Consider the following 27,142-nt stretch of genomic DNA (forward strand, 5'->3'; position numbering starts at 1 on the left):
CATTAAATATAAGCTGAGAATGTGTACTTTAACCACATATGAATTGTTTCATTACAAATCTAAAATTGTAGAGTACAGAAGCAAATCAAGAAAAAAAATGTCTTTGTCCCAAACATTATGGAGCTCACAGAATATAGGCTACTAGAAAACTAAATATCAGTGAACCTTCTGTATTATACGATATTGTAGTGAGTCACGATAAATCTATGTTACATAAATTTTACTTAAAACTCTTCAGTTGTTATAGACAATTGAAAATATTTTTTAAAAATACATTTTCACTTTGAAAACATATCATACATTTTTTCTCATATTTTCTCATAATTCCAGCAACACATTCATTTGTTCCATGGCCGGTAGTTTCAAAATTCATTTCAAACTTACTGTTCTTTGTCTTTGTATCACACCCATTCTGTCCTGCTCACCACTTAAAATAATTGACTCACATGTGGCCATTTAACTCAAAAGTGGTGTAGCCAGACACCCCTTATCCACCCAGGGACTACAGTACGGAGAATCCTGATTGGTCGCGGATTTCAGCAACCAACTCTGTTTTTTGTCAAAAGTCATTTTTCAGCGCTTGTCTTGTCAGTGTTGAACAATTTCTGTCATTCATGTTCAATGTTTATGAAATTACACCCATTTAGCTATGTTGCAATGCTCGTTTTTCAGGCTGGGGTTCACGGATAGCATCAGCCATAATGGTGTTGCGGTGAGGATGTATGACAAGTTGAAACAAAGGTGCGGGTTCCATTGAAACATGTCTTTTAGAAAAATATGATGTTTTAAACTATTTTTCAGCCATTTGTTCTGCTCTTGAATTTGGACTACAGGTTTTTTTTTGTTTCTGGGGAGGGGGGTTGGGGGGGGGGGGGGGGGGGGGGGGAGGCTTATTAAATATTTTAGCATAGTCCTCCTGAGATGTTGTGTGTGACCTGGAATCAAACACCTATTCTTCTGTATATAAAATGTGCAGGTGTGTAAAAGGCTATATTAGGTGAGTTTAAGACAGTAACTGGTGAAACAATCTTGGATCCAAATCGCATGAGTGGTCAATTGAAAACTATCAATCTTGATCCAACTTCTTGTTTTGCTTTTTAATTTATCAGATAATAAAAACAATACTCCACTTGTGAACTCTTTTATTTGCCTCTAAAGCCATTATGATGCATTTAATAGAAATGGAGCACAGAAACACATTATCCAGTGCAGTGTTAACGCAATATAGTGATATAATAACAAAAGATGTGGGACATATTCCTTTATGCAACAAAATCCTGCTTTAACATCACACTTAAAATAGCATTCTTGTCTAATTTTCCTCACCCCTGTAGCACCATGGCTACATGTACATGTCTGTGTGTGTTTTTGGGGTACATCTGCATATGCCTTGGTGTGTCGGGGGATGTATAATCATGTTTGTATGCCTCTGTGTATTTGTGTGCATGCATGCGGCTGTATACTTTTGTATCTTCGTGTGTACCTGTGTGTGTGTGTGTTTGTGTGCAGGGGCGGAGCTTAGGTTCTGGCTGTGTTTATGTACTTCCCCGAGCTTCACTCCACTCACCTGGAACGGAGCGCTTCCCCTCCACGGCCTTATCAGCTCACAGGAAATACCTGCCGCAGGTAAACATAACCCCTCAACCCCCCTCTGACATCCACGGGGCTCAAATGCAAGCAAACACACTCCATGTTATTCTTTCTGCCCCACTGGAACATCCCCACTCGTCTTCCGCAAGTCCAACCTACAAATCAACAGTCAAAGAATGCCCTGAAACCCTGCGGTCATTGTTATAAAATTTAAAAATGACAAATTATGTTACAACTAAATAAATAGCAGCATTTAAAACACAGTGGACATGCTATCTCTCTTCACACACACACTCGCAAACACACGCACACTAACACACAAACACACGCAAACACACACACACATGCACTCGTACACGCACACACACACGCACACACACGCACACAGGTACACGGGGATACCGGAGCGACACTTTGTCTGTCACTTGTCTCCCAGAGGGACACTGAATGAAGGAGAGGCCATACCCCCAGGATGACACTCTACACCGCCTTATAATGGCAGGCGTAGCTCAGTAATGCGGCAGGAAGTATCCCAGCAGCTCTCAGAGTGAATAGGGGGTGCCTAAAAGAGCACCACGGGCTGTTAGCACTAGCTAACTTTACAGGTGCATCATAACATGCAGTTCTTGGTGAAGATTGAAAGTGATTTCAGGGTTGGGGAAAAGCCATTAGCACTTGAAATGATTTGTATTTACTATGTGAATCGGTATTTACAAATCTTTTTGAAATGGCCGATGTACCTGATGTATCCCTGTGCGGGGATATTTGAATGGGCTCCGAGCACAGTGTGCTCCCTCACGGGCACGCACATCGGATCCATGACGCTCATGGTGGCTTTCAATTCCTCATTCCACAGGCAGAGACCTGCCGGGAAGTCCTTGTGGGGGGGGGGAAATAAGTGTAAAACATTGATGAATGTACTGACATTTGTACTGACTTTTTTAGCAGATAAAACGGAATGTTTTTAACAGATAAAGATGTGCGTGGGTTTGCGTGGGTGTGGGCAGACACAGAGATAATCCTCGACGCTGCGATGAGGCTGATTCAGTTTCTGCCTGGATTCCTCGGCCCTATTGTGAACACAAGCCCCAGAAGTTTTCCCCTGGGACGGGTGACCCTATTCGAAGGGAATATTCCCACAGTCCCGTCCACCTCTGGGACCGGGGCAGCGGAATTGGGTTGCCTGCTCACCTCCGCCGTGCTCCCCATCTTGGGGTCATGGTTACTCTCCGCCCCTCCCCCCCGGCCCCGACAACCACACACACACAGCGCCTGGTCTCTGTCAGAGATGGCCCCCTGGCCACTCTACACCACCCCTGACCCCTCCCTCGGTGTTACCTGAGCCAGGATGAAAAGTCCTGCAGCTTATTTGATGGAAGCGGTTTCCCAGGGTGACAGAGCACCTCTCCCCCCCCCACCCCCCCATCAACCACCCCTGGGGCTTGAGAAGAGATGGGGGGGAAGATAACCCATGTGGCACACTGCACCGCCCTGGGGGGGGGGGAACCACTCTACGCCCTGTCTAAGAAACACAAGACAGGACATCCTGCCACACACCTGACCACATGCCCCAATGCTCTCAGAGCAACCACCCACCCCACCCACTCTGAAATAAATCACGCTAGTCACCACAGGTACACCCAATAACCATTTCCATAGTACACATACCTGCGACCTGTATCTCTGGCTTTTTACAGCTTAATTAGCTGGTGGAATTTGGTTACCTGTACGTGAAGTAGATTTTAATGCTTGCATTTTTATCATATGCGTATATGTGTGAATTATTTATGCATTTCATTAATATAATAATACAATAATGTTACATGTGTTGTGGAAGGCCGCCCTCTTGGTCGAGAAACCACACTATAACATGTTTAGTTTTTACTAAGCAAGACAGTGGAAACACCCCCCCCCCCCCCCCCCATCCCAATAGCTGTATCTTTGTCTGCAAGCTTTGTTTGTCCATTTCAGTTCTTTCTGCTAATTGGTGCCATGCTAACCCTGCCAGGTGAGCGGGTCCTGTGCTGAGAGTCCTGAACGCATGCGGGTCGGGCATACAGCTGCTCCGCTCCACAATCAAACAAGAGTTTTATTGTCAGTGTCCGCTAGGCCCTCCCTCCCTCCCTCCCCCCCCCCCCTTCCCGCACTCAATTAGCTCGGGCTAAGCAGATAGACCTTCCAGAAGATAAGGGAAACAATAGGGCAGGTGAGGACCTGGACCTCGGCAGTTTCCTCTCCCTCCCGGGGTGTCAGCTCAGAGGACGTAGTTAAAGCAAGTCAAACACTCAAACATCCTGCGGAGTCGCTCAGCGCGCGGGCTTCCCAAGCCCTCTTTACGGCCCTCTCCCTTTTCAGTGGCCTCGGAGGGAGGCCCGTGCGTACCGTCCGCCTCGTGGTTCGGGGAGATGTAGTCCTGGGGAGCCGAGGAGGTCCAGAGAGGGGGAGGGAGGCCGGGATAGCCCCCCCCCCATCCAAGCTGACGGTCAACACTGACCTCTCTTAGACCCTCCAGGCAGGTCGACCTCTGCTTACTCAACGCTCCGTTTACAAACAGTCAAACCATTATCCTGCCAGGAGAAACATGCCAGAACACAGTCATCCTAGCAATTATCAGATAAAGAGGAAGAGAATATGTCAAAACTTTTACATACATTTTGCTAAGCTGAAAAAAGTTTTGAGGGAACCAAAGGTGAATTCTCCAAAACTGTGGATGTAAAAAAAAAAATCCAAAGTTCAAGAGTCCAAAGTTCTGAAATGTATTTATTTTGTTCAGCTAAAAAAATTAAGAAGGCAGAGATAATTCAATACCAAAGTAATGTCACAGGAAAACTCCAAGGTCGAGATATTCCAATTAAGCAATTCAGACGAGTTGTATTCTGAACATCTTCATGAAAGCATGAAGGAGTGGTGCCTGCTCTCTGTTTGGCCCCCCTCCCCCCCTCCCCTCTTGAGCTGTGTGGGGCTTGACAGTCCACACGTGGAGCCGGCGAGAGGAGGATGCTCCACGGAGGGCGGGTTAATATGAGGAGCACTTGATAACAATGGGGCGCTCCGAAAAGCTGCAGCTGTAATAAGGTCTTTGTTGGGGGATCTTACAGGAAAACCACATCATCGCTCATCTAAGGAGCCAATTTACTGGTCGGCATGGCAACCGGAATAGGTTGTAGGCAGAGGCAGGACTGGAATCTCAATGTCTGGAATGGGGGTGGGGTGGGGTGGGGTGGGTGGGGAGGGACACACTGGGCTGGAAGAAGAGGAACTCTGCAAATGTGGCCATTGTCTTTTCCTCACCTCCCAAAACTTTTAAAACCTTCTCCTGGGGCAGAATACATACTATAACCATTCTATAACAGACTTACCTGGTGTTAATCTTTGCATTGACTGGAAGAATTTTCCCATAATTTCAAACTTTTAATCGGCCATTTAGCTACATACCTTTTGCTTTATTTCCTACTTGGACAAATTATTTAAGCAAAATAGTTGATTTGTAGGTAATGCAAGGTATTGTATTCTACATGATATAATGCAAGCAGTACAGCACCTCAAAATTATGATAATGTCATTATTATTATTATTATTATTAGTAGTAGTAGTAGTAGTAGTAATACTAGAGCAGAGACCTCTGCCTAATTTAAGGGTGGATGTTGCATTCAAAGTAAGTGGTGAAATTTCTTGAAGTTTCACCCTAATCCATCTATAAGATTTTCGGGCTTCCCGTTCAACGTCAGACATATATTCAGCGGTGTGATGATTACTTTCACTAGTGGAGGTGTCAACATCCACCATAGCTAGAGCGAGGCTCGCTGCCGGTTGTGTTAAACATGCTAACGTCCAGCCACTGAGGAGAAGCTCGGTGCGCAGGTAGCCGTGTGGGGGGGGGGGGGCTGTGGGGTCGCCCGGTGCGGAGGCACGCGGTGGCGGACGGAGGCAGATCCGGCGGGTCTCGGGGGGTGCGCGGGTCAGCGCTGGGCGGTCAGCAGCTGCCGCCTGGCCGGGGTCCCGCGATTCCCAGGCTCGGGGGATTGACAGGCCGGTAATAAAATGCGGCGCCCTGGTTCGAGCTGTGTGCTGCCCATTGTTCCCGCTCCGGGCCCGCTGCTGCTGTTTACTTTCTCCCATATGCATTATTCAACGGCACAGGAGCCCGCAGAAGAGGGGCCCCATTCAGGGATCCTCTTGCCCCTTGTTTTGTTTTGCTAATTTTCAATTAAAATAAACCATCTCGCTTGAGGAGATCGGGCAAAGGGAGTCCCACAGATCAAAATTTACACTCCCCCAGCAATCCCCGTCGAGAAAAGGTTAGCCCCCATCACGTAATGCCAGAAAAATGCCAGTCGCCACCTAGCATGTTCATACCACGCAGGAAATATTATGCCAAGCATGTACCAATGAGTGTGAACCTGTTCAACAAGTTAAGGGACTCCTGCTGAGCTCTTTGCCAATCAAAACATTTCTCAGGAACCAAGAGCAATAGAATATAAATTAATTTTTAATTAAATAATGAATTTAAGGAGGCACAGTGGTTTTCACTTGTGTAATGTCCATATTTCTGCCAGACAAAAGCCTAAACAGGACAGGAATATGACATTAAAGCCAATGGCACTCACAAAGTCTCTATGCCTGTTGGAATTATGGTCTCATAGTCCTGGCATTGATCCATGGACTAATCAATCGCAGCGGTGATAGCTGCTCTGTTGTTTTTCTCAGAGGTGGGGGGCAGGGGTTGCCGGGGCGAGCCGCGGGGGCCGAGGACAGATGCGGCGACGGCGGGGAGCGAGGAGGGTCAAAGATTCACCGTGCATCTGTCACGCCAGCAGGGCTCGCACTTCCTCTCCGGGAGACCGGCCCGTCGCCCCGGCGCTGGTGGGAGCGGGCCGCGGGCGGAACGACGGACGGCGCGCCGCCGCCGCTCGCTGTCCCTCTGCCGCTCGAGCCGCCGCGTCGCCGTAGCGCTACAGCGATGGGCCGAACGTTAGCGCCATTCCTTGCTTTTCCTGTCGTGATCCCAAATCACATCCAGGAAATTCTCTCCTGCTGCGAAGCGTCTTTGTGACAGTTCTCTGTAAAAAGTTTTCTATACAAGCAAACTTTATTTGAGCTGATTTGATCCTGGTGCCGGGCAGCAGGCCTGCGTGAGGTCACAGTGAAGCGGGAATGACGTGCCGTCGCTGGGGAAGGCGGTAAAGCCGACGTGAGCGTACGCGCAGGGCGTTCCCGCTTCGCGGCGGGCCGGGTGCGCTCTCCTCTCCCGTCCCCGCGGCGTGAGTGACACCTCGCCTCAGGCCTCAGGCCCCTCCGTCTTTGTTCTGAAGCCGTTATGGCTTTATGGCTCGGGGGGGAAGCGCCCGTCTCGTAAAAAAAAACAACCAGCAGCCCAGAGGCGACAGACCCAGACCACCTCGCCGGATGCCTTCTCCTCCTTTTTGAACTTTTCTGGAGTCGACCGTCCAGAATGCGGGGCGACTGAAGCGAGACCCGTTCCCCGGGTCATCCCGGACCTCCCGTTCCCACAGTCCCGTCACCTGCCCTCCCCACAGCTGCCACGGTCCGTGCCTCACTCTCTCCCTCTCTCTCTCTCTCTCTCTCCCTCTCTCTCTCTCTCTCTCTCTTCGCGCGGTTAACCGCTGGCTCCTGTGTTTCCGTCTCCTGCTCACAGATAGCACCCTCTTCATGCTTTCATAATCAGATTTTATGAAAAATAAAAACACACACAACCATTATTTTTTTGAGTATTTCTTATGGGTGCTAGCATGGAAATTATCAACAACAAAAAACACAGACTGTTCATTTCTAACCATCCCTTGTGTCATTGTGTGTCAAGTGTCACATGATTACACTAGACTTAGATTATATTTTAAGGGCCAGTTAAGGGCCAGTTTCGCAAACACAGACTGAGCTTAGTCCTAGACTAAATTCAATTTTCAATGAAGATTGACTCACTTTAGTCCAGGACTAAGCTTAATCTGTGTCTGTGAAACCCGCCCTAAAAGTATTAACCTAGACTCACACATTTAAGCCTCTGCCCTTAGACTTTCAGTTAAAATGCTACCAAAAACGGCTAATATATCAAAGTTCAAATGATATAGACCTGCACTCCTGCTAATCGAAAAGCCAGATGGTCATGGGTAGCACTGGATATGATATGATAGGCTATCAGAAAATTAGCTCTGCATAAACTTTTAATTTGTACGAGTGGGGAGGGGGGGGGAAAGGGGGGTTGGAAGCTTCATATTTCTGACTGGCCGCTGAACAATACCAAGAGTTTGAAAAGAGGGCTATATGCAGCTTTTGCCATTTTTAATCGGAGGTTATTTGTAATAGCATCTTAAAAACCAATTACCAGACTTGAAATAGATCATCATTTTTTTTCTGGCCTGGTTTGGGAAAGCAGAGGGTGGAGGGGGGTGCGGAGAATGAGAAGGGTTTCTCACAGTCTGAGCGGGGCCACAATAAAGACATAATCATCTCCCCACAACTTTTCATTTCTAACTTTCCAATTTTTAATTTGCCATTTCTGAAGTGGTACCTAATTTAGTTTGGCCCCCGTACCCCTCAAAGCGCCATTGTTGCCGTGGCTGAGATTCAGCGCTTCCTCTCTTAGCTCAGCACAGCGTGAAATTGGTTTAATGAAGCTGAAAGGTATGACGCTCTCACAACACTGTGGATTCCAGCAGCAGCTCTTCATATTCTCTCTCCCTCTCTCTCTCTCTCTCTCTCTCTCTCACACACACACACACACACACACACACTCTCTTTTTCTGCCCATGTGCCCACGATCGGGCGCTAATTCATAATGCGCAGCACAATAGATTTTTATCTTTCCCATTATATCAGCAGATATCACCAACCTTTTCAAGACCCCAAACGCAAGACCGCTAGTCAAAGAGGTAGTCATTGGCTACAGGGAGACTCTGCGATATGGATCCATAACTAACGAAGATATTCAAATGCACCTAAAATCAATTCTAACCCAAGATATGTACCCCGGCCCCCTCACCCTGATGATACAGATAGAAAAAAAAACATAAGCCCAAATAACCTGTTGTTTTTCCCACCTCTTCCACAGGGCTCCTGTGAATCCCGTTCTAGAATTACACGCTCTCCGCGGGCGTGGCTCTAATGGGAGCGGGAAGGAAGTGGTCTGTGTTTGTTGTGCGAGCGCATGGCATTAATACGACACCCAAAGCGATATCGTTTACCGCCCCTCGCCCGCCGCTGACAATCGGATGGAAACGCATCCGTAACCGAATATTCCGGCCCCGGCGCCGCTCGCCGCTCGTTCGCAGGGTCCCGGTTCGCAGTGCGGGAAACAAAAAAAAGAATTAAAAAAAAAGAAAAAGTAAGCTACTGAGTTACAGCGACGCCGCGACACTAAAACTCTCTGGGTCAGCCATTGTCCTCGTTCCCCGCGCCAGAGGAATGGTTCTCAGGGACGGACCTGCGCTCCTCTGCGGGAAGTGCAGGAGTGGCTGTGAGACCCCTTCTGGGAAAGACCGGGCGATGAAGGAGAACCCCGAAACCGGGCTGAGGGGACCCGGGAAAAACAACATCTCAGGGAGGGGCAAACGGGACAGAGAGAGATAGAGGTCACTCACACGACTTCCTGTCACACTGATACGTGTGAAGGTGCAGAACACACAAGTACGTGCACGCGCATGGGCAGAGGGCCCACACCAACTCACCACTTTCCTTGGAATGCCAATACGGAGCCTTGTACCGTATGCTTGGGAATACCTACCTGTCTTTCAAGCACTGCAGAAGATGCGTCCGTTCAGTCTATGGAAAGCAGTTACAGCACTCAGCGCTACACATATTGATACAATTGTGAAAACCACCAAATGTTCTCCTCCTTTTCTGCATGCATACGCACGCTACGCATATGATATTAGTACATTAGGTAAAGATAAACATGCTTCCTCTCTGACATTGGGGCCTTTAATTTTAGTTAAGACTGCGAGGTTTTTTTACAGCCCTACCGGTAAGCGTGACCGGTGCAGGTGACGTCTAGTCGAGCCAGCCGAGGGAAGGTGTCCAGTTCACACTCTGACTTTGAGGAACGCGATCCGCGCCGCGGCTCCGCGGGGGAGATTAACGGCTGGGCACCGATATCGCTTACGGATAATTACCCACTTATCAATAAACGCCGTCATCAAAGGGGATGACGCTCAGTTCGCCTATCTGAGTTCCCCTCTGAACAATGGCACCGATGCTCTCCTTTCAGCGTACTGCTGATTATCGTTTTTTTTTTTCACGTATCACAGGTATGGATGACAAACATAACAGACAACATAAGAAACAACTGGGAGCAGAGTTCTGGCATTTATTAACAGAAGAACATAATGAGTTCAGACATTAGCGTTTTTTTTTTTTACACTGACCCTGTTGAAAGTTAAGCGAATTCTCCCTGCAGACCTGATATTCTGCTGTGCTATCAGAGGAATTTACTTTCGTTTGAACTGAATTATGGAAGGAGAAATCCTAGGCTGTAACAGAATGTAGGGAGTGACTGGTTTTCTCAGTATGCCCAGAGGAGTGCGATATGGCCACATCCTCTATATCACTTGTTTTTTACTCAGTGTCCAATGCGCCGGGTCTCCAGATCATAAACATAGCAGTATGACCGGGATCAACTTTGTGTGTGCAACTCCATTACATTCCACAGGTAGGAGCTAGAGAGCAGCTCTTGTTTGTCTAGCAGAGTACACCTACCCATTGAACTGCCTGGTTTTAAAATCTAAAACTCTGATGCCTAAAGGAAATGTTAAAAGAGAAAGGTGGAGAAGGGGAAAGCTTTTGTACAGAAAGAGAGAATGAGCAGTTAGAGCTCATGGAAAGACTCAATAATTTAATAAACAACATATAGCCAGAGTTCCTGAAAATATATATGCAAACAATTTTATTTTTATTTCAAGCAGTTACACAGAGACCGACCAGTCACCACAGTCCACCTGTTGACATGCAGACATCACCTGTTTCAGCGTTCCTTAGAGCGTGGATTGGTCATCTACTCAACCACAACCACAAGGGTACAAAGCCCTCTCCTGATGTGTCCTAAATTCCCCTACGAGAGTCTATAGAGATTAGAGGGGAGGAAGGCTTTAACCGCGAGATGGCCCTGGGACCCCAGTACCCCCTTCTCCTCCCCCACCACTAACACAGAAGCCAGGTGGCTTGTGTATGACACAAGCTTAAGTTTGGTTCTGTGCATGGCTCTGTGTGAGAGGGAATGCGTAAGTATTTGTATATGTATGTCTGTTAGTGTCCAAGTATTTGTTTAGTGTGTTTGTTTAGGTGTTTCATTGCATGTGTGTGTGTGTGTGTGTGTGTGTGTGTGTGTATGCTTGTCATGTTCGCACGGCCAGCACGTATGTGTGGTCAAGAACAGTTTAGTATTCCTGAGCTCCAGGGGCAAAGTGCCACAGTCAAATGGTGCCGTGAGGCTGACGTTGAGTTCCGAGCAGCTGAACAGAAGGACCACAGAAGGGACTCACGAGCGGGCCTGATTCAGAGGTTCCTGGAGGAAGTCGTTTGAATCCAGTGAGGCGTCAGCCACATCTTCATGACACAGCAGTTTAAAGTCACATCACATTTGATTCACTGGTTCAACAGGGGGTGTAGAGCCAGGGGGTAAAGGAAGTTTTTTTTTTTCCTCCTTTCTGTTGTTTTTATTCTTCTGGAAAAGCGTGTAAAAAACCCCTGCTTTACCCAACTCTCCTCTGTCTGGGCTCAGCCGGGGACACTTTCGACTCACCTTTGTTTCGGTGCGACTATTTTTAGGGCTGCACACGGGGTTTCACAATAGGAGACAAATTATTGGGGATTTCTCATGCTTAGTGGCGCCAAACAAACTCACTACAAGCCTTCATGTTCGTAGGTTGGGATTACACCCTGGGCAGGTATGTAACATGCAATTATCCTGACACTTCGTGTGGTAATCGTGACATTCTGTGCTTCTGAACATGCAGGTGGTGACACGAACAGCCTTCAAATGAGACGATGAAAGGTCTGCGTGTCAAGGGTCCAGCTCTACTGTTTGTGACGCAATATTACAGTCTTCTCCTTCCCACGGAGGTGCCTGGAGCCACTGCTCATGATGGCACCGTTCGAGCGCTTTGCCAGGCTGTGGTGAAGCATGCTGTGTGTCTGCGGGCTGGTCCGTGGGTGGTTGCATCTGGGTGTAAGAGGAGAAGAGTACGTTAACCTATTTATGGTGTGTTTTTCAGAAGGAGTGCGGCTGCGTGCGCACGCGTATGCGCATTTGACCTGAGCGACAGCAGACTTTGGCTGGCACAGCATGTTTGAGAGTGGGTGAGCAAGTGTGCGTGTGCGTACGCTTGCTTGTGTGTGTGTGTGTGTTTGTGTCCGTGTAGATGTGCGTGCATGAGTATGTGTGTGTGAGCGTGTGGGGTGTGTGTGCGTGGGGGTGTGCATTTGTGTGTGCGTTTGAGTCTGTGCATGCATGCGTGTGTGCATGTGCATGTGTGTGTGCATGTGTGTGTGTGTGTGTGTGTGTGTGTGTGTGCATGTGTATGTCTGTGTGTGTGTGTGTGTGTGTGTGTGTGTGTGGAGAGAGAGTTAGAAGGGGAGGAAAAAGAGAGAAGCAGAGATTAAGTGAGTATGAGTGAAAGGGAATCCATGTCTGGAGGGTGGGGTGGAGGAGATGTTCTGGCAGTGGCGTTAGCACGTCAGTCAAGCCTCAGCCTGCCGTGAGTACAGGAAACAACACACACCCAACAACTCCTTCTGGGTGTGTGTCTGTGCGTGTGTATGTGCGTGTGTGTGACTGTGTGCGTGTGAATGCGTGTGTGCGACTGTGTGTATGTGCGTGTGTGCAAGTGCAAGTGTGTGTGTCTGTCTGTCTGTCTGTCTGTCTGTGTATGTGAGCGTGTGCGTGTGTGTGTATGGTGTATGTGTGTGTGAGATTTCTAATCATGATTAAATTTTATCCAAAGATATAGTTTCCCCAAAAAGTTTATTTTATTTTGACTAGTCAAAATAGTATGACAATGAAATCTCTCCACAGTTGTCATGTTGCAGATCAAACTGGTCCATCAGAGTGAATGGAAATCGATGGATGAGGAAGAACCACCCAAGGTTCTGCTACAAACTTTCTTCAGAATGTCCAAAAATGAATGCTATTGAGTTGCTTAGAGGCTGTATGTGCAGTTGCTAACATATTAATAATGGTATAACCTCTCAAATAAAAAAATCTAATTTTCATTATAAACTTGAATACATGGTTAAATGGCTAAGCAAAGACACTAGCTACTAAGATTTATAACATATCTTTCCATTTTAAAGTTTCATGACATCGTAAAGTTGTATGAGGAATGAAAGAAGCATTAAAGCTCTACTAAATCGGGGCCAGAGGCTGTTCCAAAAAAAAGGACAGAATGATGGAGGATTGGAAAAGACAGGTGTGAGGGAGAGAAGTGAAGTGGGGGGGGGGGGGGTGGGGGGGGGGGGGTGTGTTGTGGGAGTAATGGTTGGTTTACCTGAGCGCTATTCCACCCCACCCAGTAACCAAAGCCCAGAGGAACTCTGGGCCTCTCTCTCTCACACACCCTCTCACCTGCTCCCCTGTCTCCGTCTGTGGGAGAGACCTGAAAGTCAGGTTTGCCCGGTGTAGGTTGTTATAGCTGAAAGAGAGAGCGAGAGAGAGAGAGAGAGAGAGAGAGATGGTACAGTATGGCTGAGGATACGGAATCGTGAGAGTGACAGAGAGCTCTGCTCAGGCTGTGTCATGGACAAAAGGCCGCACTAAAACATTATTTGACTGTTACGCATGATGCACGTGGAGCTTCCATTGGAGCTCAAAAGTGACGACGGAATTTAAAATATATCGGTTCTCACCGGATAAAGAGGTTTCTGTGTTGCAATGGGATTATCCAGTTAAAGGAACGTTAAATAAAAATAAAAAAATCTGGGTGGCCAACTCTGGTTCTGGACAACTCTGGTATTTGTTTAGTTTTCTAAACAGCAACTCTATGCAGCAACTCTGATTCACTAAATTGGACATGTACATTACTGAGCTAATTGAACAATAAAAACAGAAGTGAAAATCCTGAAATGAAGCAGGTCTTCTGAGACAGGGTGAAGGCCAGGGAAAGCAGGGGTCGTGGGTCATGTTGACTTTTCTTATATAAAATCACCTTTAACTTTTCTAACATAATACTGACATAATAGTTTTATATAAGACTCCTGCAATGTGCAACATCCATAGTTTTGCCCTAGCCCATCGCCCACACCAGAGATTGTTTGATTAGAGATGTGTCAGCACAAGCAGATACAATGGATAATGGTGAAATGTCATTCAGTAGCGCTAGCTTAGCATTTTATGGCATCTGTTGCACTTTGCGGCTCAAGGCCTAAAATACAGCTCAGGTCCTAAAATGAAATGAAAAATGAAAAGAAATTTTAAAGACAAAAAAAAAACTGGAATAAGACATTTATAATCATTATCAGGGTTTAAGTAGCGCCCTTGATGAAGTTTCAATTGACTTACATTTTTTTTTTTCAGTCGGTAACATGCTGAGCAGTCCTTTGTAGCAAAATTACCCATAACCCAAAGCACAGCCATTCGCAATGAATGGAAGACTTGCTAATTGCCGCTAATGCTAGCACCTGACGAGCCTCTGCTAAAACTGCCTTTGCCCACACCCAGATATGCTTACATCAGTGCTCCTGTGCTCTGCTGCCCTGGCAGCCAGTAACCCATTCCAAACATTACACTACAGTGGAGCCGGCCATGTACAGGGAGCTGAGCAGGAGCACGTGCCAAACACAGCCGCACATTGCGGGGGTACTGAGAAACGGCCAGTCTGCACAAACAGCACATTTTTGCAGTGCCCTCAGTTCCCTCTGGGGCAGGTCGGCTTTGGCCAGACGGGGGCCCCTGCGACAGGTCAGCGCTGAGCGGTGATGTCATCAAAATTCCACTGGGGTTTAGACAATGGTGGTCTCCATGCAGAGCCCAGCCAGGGACAGAGGGGAGCGGGGGAGAGGGGGGAGAGGGGGAGGGGGGGGGTAAGAGGGGCAGCAGGGGCGTAGAGAGAGAGAGGGCAGGACTGGGCCCACAGGCTTCTTCACTTTCGCACGTTCATTCGCCCTCTCTCAATCATTAGCTGCTCCCACCCACTCTCGCCCATTTACTCACACAGGAGCTCGGTCGTGTGATCGGAAAGCTCGCGCACGGGGACCCTCTGTCTCTGTAACCCCGGTCCCCCGACACACACACACACACACACACACACACACACACACTCACACACACACACACACACACTCACACACACACACACACACACACACACACACACACACAATCACACACGCGCCGCGCCCTGCCTCCGCCGGGCTAGCGCGTTGATTGCGGGTCGAGCCGCGAGCGGCTCTGCGTGGCGGCGGGAGAACGGGCCTGAGCCAGATTGGTCCCAGGTTATCCAATTACACAAATGAAGAAGCAGCGAGCCGGCTGCAGGCCAGGTGGAGGGAAGAGGGCGGCGGGAACGTGTCCTGATTACCGCCGGCCACCAGTAATGGTGCCCCTGGGGGAGAGAAGTGCAGCAGTCCTGATCTGTTACCTGGGGGGGGAGTGGGGGGGAGGGGCTCTGCAACTAACAGGCTCATCTTTCCACCTTAGGCTCTGTACAACTTAAGCCTGACTTCCCCAGACCCGCATTAGAATGCCATTCAAATTCCACCCAATAAGATGTCCCTTTGCTCTTTCCTTTTGGGACAATAATGTTATAATAAGAGCTGAGTAAAGATCGGTTAGCTGTACAGGAGTATTTACTCTTATTTACAATAACAATTGTTGGTTTGTTGGGTTAACTTAAATTGATTATAGAAGGACCTTCTGTACCTTCTTGCTGACGGTGATGTGGGCTGGCACAATCACTATTAAAGAAGCCTACAGTACATACATCCAATACCACACAACTGTGATGTCAGCCCTTGCTCCTGTTCGGTTCTGGGAATGTGCCTGTTGCTCCTGTTCTAGGAATGTGCCTTACTGCCCTGCAATACTCCGAAATGTAACAGGTGTTCATCAATTGGAGAAATGTATTTACATTTGTGATTACTCCAGCTTTGTTTGAACCTCTTTAGCCTTTTTAGAAACACTTAGATTGTGTTTCATCTCATCCAAGCTATTACCCTCCAGTGTAAGACAATCGATTTCCGTATGAATTTCAATAACACAGGCCCTCTTCAGTTCAAACCTTCTTGAACAGGAGACTGAGGGCTAATAAGAGGTATTACTTTGAGCTTCACCCAGAAAACGATGTCTGTGCCTGCCATATTTACCCAGGCAGTAAAGTAAATAGAAGAACAAACAACAGGCCTTCAAACCACAAGCCTATAAAACGAATTGCGTTCTGAGGTATGGCTCAGATGCTGCTATGGCAGGAAAGTGTAAACACGCATTCAATTTTTAGGACCACAGCGACGCTCACACTCGCTTATGCGCCACATTGTTTATCTTTCTGACAGCAAACCACACACTTAACACGCTTAACACCCCTGTTAACACCGTGTCTGCGACGCACCCGCAACCAACATGGCCGAAGACGAAGAGTTCGGACCCGTACCCAGATTGTGACGTCGGTGACATCACCTTTTTCGTGACGTCGAAATAAGTGCACCTCCACGTGTCACGGTGAGGTTGGGCGACTACCAAGTTTTGCAGCCGGGGGAAAAACACATTGCTTCCGACAGGAGGCACATTTCTTTATGTAAACATAAGCATGTGTGTATGGGCACTGGGCCACGGCAAGCTGACGCTGACAAACACGGCAACCGTTAAACTTCGGCCCCCAAGCTATCCTGGCGACTGAGCCTTAATTGAGCTCGCCAGTTGGTTCTGGAACTAGCCTGCCCATCCTTCAGAACTTACTCCCCTGCTAATTCATCTCCAATTGTAGATCAATTGCTAAATTATTTATTGATGGTTATCAAATCTCACAGGGCCAGTCAGCCAAATTCCTTGGCATCTTAACTGATGAAAAGTGACAAAATCGCTTGGTATCATCCATAAAATCCATCCATTGGTGCGCCAGTCCTGTCTCTAAACTCCACAGTCTCATTTACCTCTTCTATACAGTGAAATTGCATGGGCCGCCACATACCCCACCTCTCTTCACACAATCTTCATCTTGGAGAAATAAATTGCGAGACTAATTACTCACTCACATGATGAGCCATCATCCCCACTTTTTGCTAAACTGAACACGCTGTCTATTTTTGGTATAAACATTCATGTAACATGCTCTTTCATCTATAAATATTTACAACACCCAGAATCCCTTCCTAAACCTTGCCAAGATCTATTCTGCCTTAATACTCAAGTTCACGCGTATAGCACTAGACATGCCAGTAATTTTCGTCTCCCTCTCTTTCACGCCTCTTATTGCCAGCTTTCAATTTGGTACAGAGGAGCAGAGTTATGGAATGAGTATAAGACCAGTTTACAAACAGCTACACCTCTTTCAAAGTTTAAACACAAGTTAAGGTCCATCCTTATATGTTTATCTGAACATGCCATGTGTTGTCTTTCTTTCACTCTTTGTCTCTGTCCCCCTCACTCTCTCTCTTGCTCCACTCCTCCTCCTCAGTTTTAGCCTACTCGCCCATGACTGCACCCTTGCATTCTCACTGAGCAATGCCCACACACACACGCACACTTGCACACTCACACACCCACATATACTTCTGAAATTACTTCACGTGCATTTTCTATTACATCTGTGATTTTTCCTATGCATGAAGTTAAATTTGCCACAGATTTTTGTGCTTGTTTTATTTTGTCTCTTTGCTGTTTTGTGGTTTTGTTTACTTCGTGTGCAATGTGCGCATATTATAATTTTGGGGAGGATTCTAATAAGCCCCCCAGGGTGTCTTTCCTCTCCGGCACAATTGTCTTGCATTTTATGTATGTATGATGTTGGTAGCCTTCGCACAAAAACAACCAGTCAAACCAAATCAAATAAAATCGCATGCGAGTCGAAAGCAGCCCCCCTGCAAGGTCACTTCCTAGCCGGTATTGACCGCAGAGAAAAACAAAACCACTGGCCGCAGTGTGTGTTTGCGAGTAGAGCAGAGTCACAGGGGTCGTGTGAAGGACCCCTCTCCCTTCTGCTCAGCTGGGCAGGGGAGTGGCACCGATATGGAGAGAGGCCCCCTTTGATCTGCAAAGTTTACCCTGGATCTCGGAGGGGTCGAAAGGAGGTGCGGCGAGCAGGAGGCCCTTTCAAAGCCGTCGGCGCTGGGAGTCACGGGCTGGCCGCGGCCGTCGTAGCCGCGGGGCATCATCTGCCCACATTCGCGGGCCGAGCGCTTCGATGGCCGCGACCTGACGGGCATCTCCATGACAATGAGCTCTGCCGCGCGGCGGAAGGGAGCTACGGGCCAGCCAGAGGCCCAGAGCCGCTCCTTACCTCCTCCCTTCAGCTCAGTCTAGTGTGGCAGTCAGGCTAAGAGGGGGAAATGTGTGTTTGTGTGCGCGTGCGTGTGTGTGTGTGTGTGTGTGCGCATGTGTGTGAGTGTGTACTTGTGTGTATGCGAGGAGGGTGGTGGGTGGTACGGACTTCCACACAATCGGTTTTTGGCAAGGAGGCATTATAAAACCCCTTACAAGGTGTGATTTTTTGTTGGCCTCCCGAACAATCTTCTGATAACTATAACGTGGATCAAATGAGGAATAACTCTTTGGAAACGGAAGCACAACAATGCGCAAATATTATCGGTCAGAAAGCCAAAATCACTGTGAACTTTTAACAGCTATTTATTAAGTTCCCTTCATCTCCACACCTCCCAGTAACAAGTGGGTAAGAGTGCGTGCACCCCATCGCACTGGAGGCTGCCCGGGAATGGGGGCTTTGGGTGAATGGGGTTTCGGGGGTGAGTGGGTCTATTTAGAGCTGAGCGGAACCTGCGCCCACTTCCCCCCCACCCACACCCCCTCAACCCCTCCTCCCCCTGCCCCGGCACTCTCCCCTCCCCTTGTCTTTGTGTGCCCGGAGTCCACTCCTCCCCCTTTTGTCACCCGCACTTTCCGCTTTGGTTAGCATGCACAATGGCCACTCAGTGCTCTGCCTCCTGACTCCGCACTCTGCCTGAGCGCTGGTGGAGCAAGGCCGGGGGGGTGGGGGGACAGCAACCCCCTGCGACCAAATACCAAACTCCCCTCTCCAAGCCCCCAGCGCATCATGCTACTACACTATAAAAAAGTACTTGTGTGGTGCGTGTGTGTTTGTATACATATATGTTTGTGTGTGGTGTGTATGTGTGTGTGAGTTTGTGTAATTTCTGCAGTTGTATATGTATATTCATCTAAAGCACAAGTACTTACATGCACATAAGCATTGCTGTAATACAGTCCCTCCCCCCTTTCATTTTTATCATCACTGGGCAGAGCTGCATGTGTGTTCCTTTCATCAGATGACTTTCGTTTACGCCGCTGGACACACATCCCACTTGGAATTTTAAGACCTGACATAAGTTTTTTTTTTTTTCTGTTTGAAACTTTAATCCACAACATTTGACAAAATGTTGGGTTCGAACAATTGAAAGGTCTGTTCTCCCTTTGATGAACTGCTCAGTCTGAGATTCAAGGAATTTGACTTTGGCCAAATATGCATCTGGCAACCATTTGCCTTGTGCTGATTGCTTTAGACGAGAATTTCTTTCAATGCAATAGGAATACCCCAGACAAACCGCACAAGCCGGTGAAATGGAATTAAATGTCTGTTGAAAAACACCTGTCTAACTTTCTACAAGGTACTAGAATTGATGATGAGCGTGAGTATAAACAAGCCTTCCTTTTGGCTTCGAAAAGTCGAAGAATGCACCTGCAGACTCACGTTCGAAGGCCCAAAGTTCAAATCGGCTTCAGGCAAAGCCTGCCGATGCAAACTGTGACGTGGTCTGGAATCTGACACAGGGCTCTCCCTGTGCCCACGGCAACGGGCCGAGACGCAAACAATGAGGGCAGGTAAATGTCTATTTGCAGATATCATACCCCTCCTCACATTACACTGTCAATAACCGAGATGTCCCCCATCGCTCTCCTCAGGTCCCTCAACCGTAGCAGACACACATCTCTCCACCCTGTTAACACACATCTACCCACACACGTATAGGCACACACACCTGTATACATTAACATACACCCATACACCAGTTGAATTCCATCTGTTTAAAAAAAAAAAAAACGTACGAGGAAACTCGTATCGCTCCTTGTATCCGCCAGCGGTGGCGACGCCGGGACCCACCCGTGTTTAAATTCAGGCTGCGCTCCTCGCGCTGTCCCGGCGTCCAGTAAAACAAGCCCTGGCACATGTCGAGCTCTCCGCAGGTGTGTCAACGCAAAGTTCACCCAGGCGTACAGGCAGAAACAAACATATTAAAACGTGTGCATATGGCCCCCGCCAAGGGGGGGGGGGGGGGGGGGGGGCGGGTGCACGCCCCCGGACGGGGCGAGATTGATCGCTCCGGCGGGTGCTCTGGGTTTGTTTCTCAGACCGTGCTCTCTGGAGGTGAGAGGGAGGGGCTGGAAGGGGACGGGGATTGGGAATTGAGGAGGGTATGGGGGGGGGGGGGGGGGGGGGCGTCAGTTGGCAATTTGAGTTTCAAAGCCCCAGCTTGTTCGCCAATATTTCACACCATGGTGACATCGTAAAGCCCAGGCCAGCCTGGTCGCCCTGCCGTCCCTCTCACTCTCTAAGAACAAGGGTGGGGGCGGCAAAATGTATGCAAATGCCCCCCACAGGGGATAAGAAGTTTTTATGGGTTTAGAATTTAGTTCAGCCAACCTGAATAATCAAATGTGGGAACAAAAAAGTAGCCCCCGTAACTACCTCTACCCTCCATCCTCCCCCCCCACCCCCACCCCCACCCCCCCACCCCCCAACCTCCCCATCCCAATTCAACGCACACAAGAAAGGGCTCAGTGCATACTCCCATTAAGATCTCCTTATGGGGCAGGGGAGAAGGAGAGGGGGCCAGGATATGGCAGGCCTGATCAGGACTAGCAGGCAGAGCCTGATTACGACACCATTTTCTCAGCAGGCCGCCCAGCCTCATCCAGCTCCGTTGAATATGGATGGCCGGCCCAGCCAATCCCGGCCCCGCTCGCGCACACCTAATGACAAAATTGAGGTGATTTGGAGCGATTTACATGCTTTTTCACGTTCCGTTTTTTTAAGGTCTCAATGATCCAGGTTTGCGTGCGCGCACGTGTGTGTGTGTGTGTGTGTGTGTGTGTTGGGGCTGGCTTGCAAGTGAGTAAAGAGTAGTATGTAACTGATCATAGCGCTATACTACACATAGATGCAGGTAGGCAGGTTTCACTGTCATACAGAGCATCCAATCACACCTGAAAGGATCGCAAGTCAACACATTCATGTAAGCACAAAGCAACTTCGAAAAAAGTTACTTCAGAACGAAAACACTCCAAACTGACATGGAAGTGTAACGCTGCAGAGATATGACGGGCACCTTTCACACAGTTAAGCAACACAAATGTGTGTTGTTACTAACACAGGCCAGTGATGCCAGTGTCTAAAGCTTAGGGTTGCATTAGGGTTTAGGATTAGGGTTGCATTTAAAACACCAGCGCATTGTGGTGTCTCTCTGCTGGAGGGGCTGTGTGTGAACAGAGCGCTGCTCTCTCCAGCTTTTCTGCCCGGCCTTATCTCCTCCGAGTTTCGCCACCAGCCCCCCCTTCCTTCTCCGGGGCTCACAATGCCCCCCCCCCCCTCCCCCCAGCGACACGGCGGCTCTGTGTGCCCGCCTGCCTGTCAGCGCTCTGAACAGCGCAGGTGTGTCTCAATACGACGGCATGCAGGGGGGAATTGTGGGAAACGGTCATCGCGGAGGCACGAAGAGAAAGAGAAACGCGGCCACATGCAATCGGCCCCCTCTCCTCCTGATCCCTTTTTAAAGGCCCGCTTGGTCCCCCCCCCCCCGCCCCCTCTTGCCCTCTCCCCGCACAAACACAGCGCCCCGTCCCCCCGGCTCTCTCTCCCGTCTTGTGGGAAAATGAGCGTGATCGGTGCCGGCCCGGCGCTGGCAGCCTGCGCGGCGCGCGGCTCATCCAAGCGGCACGGGCCTTTCTGCTAATGTAGCAGAGTAGCAGTAATGCCCCGAGCGGAGAGAGGGGCCCCGCCGCAGCTGCGCCCGGCCCTCCCCAGCCTGGCCCCCGTCCCCGCGCACGCGCGCCGGACCTCCTCCGCGGACCCCCGCGCCCCGGCGAGGAGTCCGCGGGGGGGGGGGGGGGGGGGGGGGTTTGGGGGGGGCGATGGAAAACCCGCAGCTGGGTTAAAACCCGGCTCCGTCCCGCCCGGTGCCCTGTTGCCGACCCAGCCGCTGTGGCACAGGAGAGGAAGGCCAGCAGAGCGGCCAGGGTTCGACTGCTCTCCGGGAGATTTGTGGGCGTTGTCCCGTTAGTGCAGGGAGTGCTGGGTGAAATGGTCCAGGAGGGCCAGAGGAGAGGCAGCGGGTTGCGACAGGCAGCGGGGGGGACTGGGGGCCACAGCTCGGGTGACTTGGCTCATTATGGCTTGTTGTGAAGCAGCATCTTCGTGGACTTTTTCGTCTAATTTTCGTCAGCTTCTTCAAACTCATTTTGGTCAGCTGTTCTGAGTCCATAGCTTGCTTCTCTTTAACCATTTGGCCACAAATAGAGAGAGTTGTTGCTCCGACCAAACAGACACACCCTCTCCCCCGCAGATACAAAATGCTTTTAAACAAAATCAGAGGTCCAGGAGGATAGTGATGGCAGTAAGTGCTCTCTCTGGTTTTAAGACAGAGACTGCTCTCAGGCTGAAAGTGGGCCTGGGAATCAGATAAACACACACAAACACACACGCACAAACACAGCAGCACACACACACAAACAAACACACACAGACAGGCTTCGAAATGCACATTCTCAGACCCGCACAAGGTGCAAACAATTCTATTGGACATACTGCAAGGTTTCATTCATGTAATTACTGCTCATACCAATTAACAGCTGCTTCTACTAATAATCATCCATTACCAAATAGGCAGGGGACTGTCCCAAACAGAAACTTTAAATAATTACGGTAAAACGAAAAGCCGCAAAGAAATTTTACTGAGTGTTCAAACTTCAGAATAAAATAACTGAAAACATATGCCTGAAAAAAGCCTCTGGGTACCACTACGTGTATATGAGCTTACTAAAACAAATAAAAGGACTAATTTGTCACCTGTGTTTAAAACCATTCCTCAAGCATTCAGCAGAGTGGACCAAAGGACTCGGAGTAGTCTGACTATCAACATTACATGCTTTCCTGCTGCACACTGCTCCACTTCCTCGGCAATGTGAAGCTGAAAGTTTTTTTTTGTTTGTCACCAGGCTGGTCGTGTTTGTCGTGGTGAACAGTGAGTTACGGGAAGGTTTTTGGGTGACTGATGCACTAATGGACTTCAGTGACTATGTGACATTACTGCGAGACCCCAGGCTCTCTCCTCAACAGCATGCAGCCAGCATGCAGTCATTCCAGGACTGATTAAAAACTCATGCAAACAGCGCAGGGGGAAACAGATACTATACGGGCCATATTTAATTTAAACAATTCGATATGATGTATAAAATGTACAATATATTTTAAAACAACGGTCAATATCACTTTTAGCCAAAAACTACAAATTTAAGTGAGAAATATAGTGGTATGAGGAAATAAGTGGGAAATATACATTCATTGTTCATTGTTGAGAAATATTCTGAAAGAAAATGATCACTCAGAGCTGAAGACATGTTTGCCTCCCACACATCCATACATCATGTTTTTGAAACCTATTCTATATTTGACAGATCTATATGTCGCAGGGTCTCACCCACCCTTAGAACCATTGTTTGAATTCACTTCCTCTCTCCCTGTTTCCTGCTACAGTAGTGAGTCATGAGAGCTCATATCCAATAAATGACGAAGGATCAACACAGTTGTTTAACTGAATCTGGTAAGTAAATATTAGACGACAGTGGGTTCAACTGCATAGCCTAATTTAGTAATGCACCAAACTCACCTTGTTGTGGTTCTGCAACATAACCTACAACCCATAGGTCTACCCACCAGGTCTGATCAGCAACTATTTTAAGGATGAATATGTTGACTTCCTAGAGTCGGTTCAGCCAATGAAACAAGACAGCAGTTGGACAGACAGCCCAGCAAAAAGAAGGTCTAAGTCATTGATAGGAACACATTCAGGTGCTCAAATGAAGACAGGCAGAGACCCAGTGGCCAAATCCAGGCTTTGTTGTTGAAGCTCACTTTGTCTTGTTGAGAGATGTTGCTCAATAGTGCCAGTGCGGTTGGCTCCAGTACAAGTGATTCAGCCACCCGATTCAATGTTCAAAGTTAACGGTAACAATATGGTCAAAGTACAAGGTCAGTCATTCTTTCCCTCAGGAAAATGTATTCGCCATAGGCGTTTTTTCATTGTCTAAGGTCTCCCCATGTGCCAATTGGTTAAGTTATTGTGACAAGATTTTAATTTTTTTTTTGTGAATATATTTTTATTGGGCATTTAACAAAAAAAGAAGATTTTAATATTTTTTTCGAACGAATAAGGGACAGTTTGTGTGTAAACTGCCAAGTCACTGTATCTTTTCACCAAGCCCCTGGAAAGTCAATGGGTGGCATCACAGTGGTCCGTATTTCATTGAGTTTATTGCAGAGACACGATGACAGTCAGATGCAAGTGGGACAGGATGGAGGGTCACATAGCCCCCACTGCAGGGCCCCACCTGCGCGTGTACGGTGCTAAAGCAGGAAACACCTGTCCCGTGACACAGATGGGACAGGCGGAGGGGTCTCACAGTGCCACTGAAGACGAGGGACGAGCATTGGGAAGCCGCCGATGTGCTAATTACTCTGCAGATTACTTCTGTCCTTCTTCTGCCGTCTGATCCCTGAACTCCGTGTCACGTCCCATCTGTTTCAAAGCCCAAATTATAACACTGAAATTGATTTAACACAACCTGTGATTACTATACGCGGCGGTGAGCAGTGAAGAAGCCTTGACTCGGCTGAGGGGAATCTGTTTAAGTGGCGGTGGAGTTCTTGATAAATCTGAGAGGATTATAAATGCTGATTAAACATCCCCCCCCCGCCACCCCACACACACACACACACAAAGACACACAAAACATTGCAGAAAAAATAAAAAAACCCTTCCATCCACCTCTTTCCTCTGCTTTATCTTTAAAATCGTCCTTAAACCATCTTGACCCCCTGACCGAAAGCCCGGCTCGTAAATGCCCCCCCCCCCCCCCCGTCCCTTCCTGGGTCCGAGGCCTGATTGGGGCATTTGAATATGAAACAGCCCCCGTCAGGCAGCTAAACAGTGAGGCGCACAGAGGAGAGTCAGCATGACCCCCAGGAGAGAAGCATCTCGATTCGCAAGCCCTGGGGCTGGGGCTGGGGCTCGGCTGGGGGTGGGGGTGGGGGTGAGGGGGGACTTCTGGACCCGGATTAACTTGGACTTGAGAGGGAGAGGTGGAGAGTAGGGAGCGAGAGAAGGGGAATTCGAATAAGAGACGAGGGCCCGTTCCTGTTAGCATGACAAAGAAGCCCGCCATCTCCCCTGATTGGTGTCACAGCTCGGCATTATGGCCCCAGCAGCCCCCTGGAGGGTTGATGTGCGGAGCTCTGGCATGGTAATGCACATGGGGTGTGAGATTTGGGATGGGTGAGGATGGTTTGGAGTGGGAGGGGGGAGTACGGAGTTCAAGGAATTCTCAAGTTTTAGGTACGAGTTTGAGGGACCAAACTAAGAAAAGCCTAGGTGCACACATTAGAAAGGAGAGCAAAGACTGTAGGTTTACATTGCTAATCCCTGCTTGATTGTGTAAACAATTCAATTTGTTAGTGGCAGATGTACTATTCTCTATGAAATATGTTTCTTTAAAAGCTAGAATTCCACTTTCACCATTAAATTCATCAGCTTTCTTTTAAATATCCTTATCGTGTTTTAATACAGAAACCACAATGGTTCTTCAAAGGCCATGCAAAAGATGTGGAGCAAACTTTTATTTGGGGAGGGGGGGTTTCTTCCCCATTTTCACAGCCATTTTATTCATTGTCAATTCACAATCCTAGGAGAACTCGTCATCCACAACATCCACCGCAATCTTGGAGGCCAAAGGCTACTCCTAGCTTCCTCTGACGCTAGCAAAAAGCCAGCCACCGCCTTTTTTACCCACTTGGTTTGTTGTGACGGTAACTAGGCAACAGGACACACTTGGAAGAGAACGCTATTTTGCCTGTTACAGGCACAAGGCACGCAGGTGTCACATGCCAGTAGAAGTCGCTGGAAAGTGATGAGAGGGAGTGAACAACCCCCATTGGCTATATCTCCTACCACTAGCCAGCAAATCATCTGCCGATACTTGAACCTGCTATTGGAGCTGTCAGTTCAGTTCTGAAACTACAGCCATTACAGGCTATTGCTGGGGCACCCACCAAAAGAAGACTTCTGATGTCAACATCTCCCTTCTTCAACCTGTTCACTCTTCCTTATATGTCCTTCATCAATCATTTACGCAACCCCCAACCCCCAACCCCCGCAAAGTGAAGTGGTGAGTTATGGTACTGCTAGCTGCTACAAGCTAACTGCAGCATCACAGGTTATACTTCGCTGTCCCTTCCGAAAGCTGCCCCCTGTCATCCAGTCAGTGGACCTGCTCTACGTAGCCGCGGTACCGTTGTTTACATCAGGGGATCACAGCTGATCATAAGGATCAAAGAGAATCGGAAAGCAGTCATATGGTGAGGGGGGACATTTCGTTCCTCGTTTTAATCTTGGAATTAGGGAGCTATAAACCTATTAGCGATATCACCTCCCCGGACTCTGATAATTCTCCCATGACTCAAACGTTCTGTATGGACAGTGAATTTGGAGTCCTCCTGCCTCATATATTTACACATGACATGTCATCATGAACACAAAGAGGGAAGGGTTGACAACACTGAAATCCACTTTGACACAAGGTTTTAGCTATGTCTGCTCCCTGTGCATACAGTCCTGAGTTTACATACCTCACTTGACAGTTAAGATTCAAAACCTTTGACAAAAATGTATGGTTTCAATTAGGTCATGAGTTTTGGAGGAAGTGACTACACACTGAGATTCAGGAGAAAGGAACCGTTGCAGACAAAGACAAAACTTCTAAATGTCACCTGCTGATTTTCAAAAAGAGTATTTAGAAGATCCAATAATGACACAATTGTTTATTTTGAATTCTTTGCCATTGACAATGCATTGGGATTTTTTTTTCATGTTTTCCACAAAACATAGGCCGTTAGAACAATTACTAGGGGTGACAAATAAATATATACATAAATAAACAGCACAGGAAGGCTGTAAAGCTTAAGAGAATGGATTATTTAAATACATTACAAAATACACTTACATTCTTACAATTTTTATTCAGTAAATTAATTTACCCTTTCTTTACCTCAAAAGCACAATAACATCAAACAAGCAAAGGATCCTGTATTCCCTATGATTTTAGCCATACTGC

At 48.1% G+C, this 27,142-nt stretch overlaps 1 long non-coding RNA gene across 1 annotated transcript in view; it reads right to left on the reverse strand.

The window, feature by feature from the left end:
- Positions 1 to 10,098: 10,098 nt before the first annotated feature.
- The window catches only part of LOC118234883, a 42,352-nt gene continuing 25,308 nt past the window's right edge, over positions 10,099 to 27,142 (reverse strand). The window contains exons 2-3 of the long non-coding RNA XR_004766741.1: positions 13,163 to 13,229; positions 10,099 to 11,761 (exon numbers count right to left, since the gene is read on the reverse strand). This is a non-coding gene — a long non-coding RNA (uncharacterized LOC118234883). The remainder of the gene's footprint in view (positions 11,762 to 13,162; positions 13,230 to 27,142) is intronic.

This window comes from Anguilla anguilla, chromosome 9, assembly GCF_013347855.1.
Source record: "Anguilla anguilla isolate fAngAng1 chromosome 9, fAngAng1.pri, whole genome shotgun sequence".
Classification (NCBI taxonomy): domain Eukaryota; kingdom Metazoa; phylum Chordata; class Actinopteri; order Anguilliformes; family Anguillidae; genus Anguilla; species Anguilla anguilla.